At 34.0% G+C, this 2,494-nt stretch overlaps 1 long non-coding RNA gene across 1 annotated transcript; it reads right to left on the bottom strand.

Annotated features, from left to right (window-relative positions):
• Window positions 1-636: 636 nt before the first annotated feature.
• On the bottom strand, window positions 637-2,202 carry LOC116416596. The gene is made up of 2 exons (XR_004226951.1): window positions 1,122-2,202; window positions 637-817 (listed from the first exon to the last, which is right to left on the bottom strand). It is a non-coding gene; the product is annotated as an uncharacterized LOC116416596 (long non-coding RNA).
• Window positions 2,203-2,494: the final 292 nt, after the last annotated feature.

The following is a 2,494-nucleotide window of genomic DNA, read 5'->3' as shown; positions in this document are numbered from 1 at the left end:
TAGTCTACCAATCCTTCGAGATAACATGCAAAATATTTATTTTGATCATCATATATTGTTAGTACTCGGTATTTTAATACTTAATTCATTAATTATTTCGAAAGAAATGTTAATCAAAGAAGAGTTATGTCTTACAGAATACATAAAACGATTTGAAATTTTATATGGGAAAGACCACATGACTTATAACATTCATCTAATATTACTTTTATCCGATATTGTCAGACCGTTTGGACCACTCTTTACAACTTCATATTATTCTTTCGAAAACTTCAATGGCATTTTAAAAAGCTTTGTCAACGGATCGAAAAGTCATGAATTACACATTCACGCTGATCAGCATCAATTTTATTAAACATAACAGAACTAAAGAATATTATCTTACGAGAAAACAGCGAAGCAGCCATATTTTGCACAAAAACAGAGCAACGTACCAAATGTAGGCGTAAACTACGCTATATTTCTTATAAAACATTTGCAGTTATTGGGACGTTTTACAAAGAAAGATGAAGTTAGACGTGCTCTTAACTCTAATGTAATAAACAGTGATGCCGAATTGCACTATTTAAAAAAACTTTTTAAAAACAACATCATCTTTAAGACCGAGACTTATAGTTTAAATAAAATTTCAAATTCTACTTGTTTAAAATATGCATGTAATTCATCGGAAAAAATAGGGATAGTAAAATATTTTGTACGAGTATGTGTCTGTAATGGTGAATCTGGTTCTGCGTGTAATAACTGTAACAATCTTTATTTGCTCTGTAAAAATTCTAGAACTCCTTGTTGCTGTTGACGTTGATAATATTGAATTCAGCTGTTTTAAAATAAAATATAATGATTATTTTTATGCAAAAGAATCAGCGAATTTTATAGCAGAAGAATAATTTGCAAAATGTATTTCAATTTACATAATGGGAAATTAATAAATATACGTCGAATAATTATGGCGTTTTGATATTTACGTATGAAAAAACATTCTAATCTTAAAATCGCCTTAAATTTGCCTGAATTTTGAAAATATTTATTATCCTAATACCGTCTTTAGAACGTCTTGATATATAAAAAATTGATGCCTCAAATAGCGCTTAAATTTGTCAAAAAAAATGTATTAAACTCACCTCAATTTCATCTCCCAAGTTTCTGAAATGCTATACTCAAAATTGCTCAAAAGCGTCTCGAAAAATCGATCTTATAATCATCTTTAAACTTTCATGAGATATTTTGTCTCAAATGATCTCAAAAGGTGTCATTTTTTTGATATGTCATTTTGGTGGAGGGACGCCTCCAGAGCTACAGCAGCCAACCTCTATTCCTGGAGAGCCGTAACCGGTCGCGAGGACGAGATTGCATTGTTCACATATCCATAGTAAAAACTATGGAGCACACATCCTGAACCCTATAATCGACAAGTGAAAACATTTTATGTAGCTTGCATGTGCTTTGACCTGTTTTAAAATTCAGAGCATTCCTTGGCCTACGACAAAGCGTGATGAAATAAGTGGCTTCATTGGCAAACGGTTGGCTAAAGTGTTCGCTAAATTCGATATTGTTGCACTGTTGTTAAATGGTTTGCAAACGTTTCTTCCAGGGTAGTAATATCTAAGACAAGAAAAGATTGAAATCAATTCAGATATAGAAATATTAGTTGAATAATTAGTACTAAAAAGGTAAAGCTAGTGTATGTGTGTATTTTTTCTAACGGAGAAAGAGGTATCATGGCAAATGTTAGAAAGACCATAGCAAATCTTAGCAAACAGAATCATCAAATCAGCCCTATCCCATTAGACATTTGTCCACCATGTGTCGGTCTCTCACCGACTAAACTCTTTCGCACTCAAGTAAGGTTACCTCACCAAAGAACAGAACGCCCTCGTTTGCCTTTATCAGCCTTTAGTAAAGGCTTGTTTAGTTATATTTTTTGTGCCATTGATCCCCGTGGTACTACCGTTAGGCAATGCTTCTCGAAGTCGATGCGGGCATAAGGCTTCTACCCACTTCTGTAGATGTGGTCTTCATCATCTTCATGCTCTTTATGTTGTTACATCCAATACTTTGCCTGATTTTTCTATCCTTAAGTACACGTGTGTGTGTGTATGTGTGCGCCTACGTATGTGTGTGTGTGTCTACAAAATTGATAAAGCCAGATATAAGTAAATAATATAAATAATGGTGTTAGACTTAGAGAAAGGTTTAGGTTAAAGTTTAATGTTTTGGACAAAAATCAAGGTTAAAATATAAAAGAATACCTATTAATATTAAAAAATCAGTGTATAGCTGAATTAATAGTATATTGCAGTACGAGTCAAGGCGAGTTAGCCCGAGCCGAAGGCGAGGGCGTTTACGAGCCGCAGACGAGTACTGCAAAATCCACGAGGCCAAAAAGCCCACTTAGCCCTTGGTCCACACCATATTTTATGTAACGCGCGGGCGTATTTTCGCGTTTTTTCGTACGTGTTAAGAAGGACTGATGTGACTATTTTTTGACACGGCA

This window comes from Nasonia vitripennis, assembly GCF_009193385.2.
Source record: "Nasonia vitripennis strain AsymCx chromosome 2 unlocalized genomic scaffold, Nvit_psr_1.1 chr2_random0011, whole genome shotgun sequence".
NCBI lineage: Eukaryota > Metazoa > Arthropoda > Insecta > Hymenoptera > Pteromalidae > Nasonia > Nasonia vitripennis.
The sequence above is the reverse complement of the archived record's forward strand: the minus strand, read 5'-3'. Positions and strand labels throughout refer to the sequence as shown.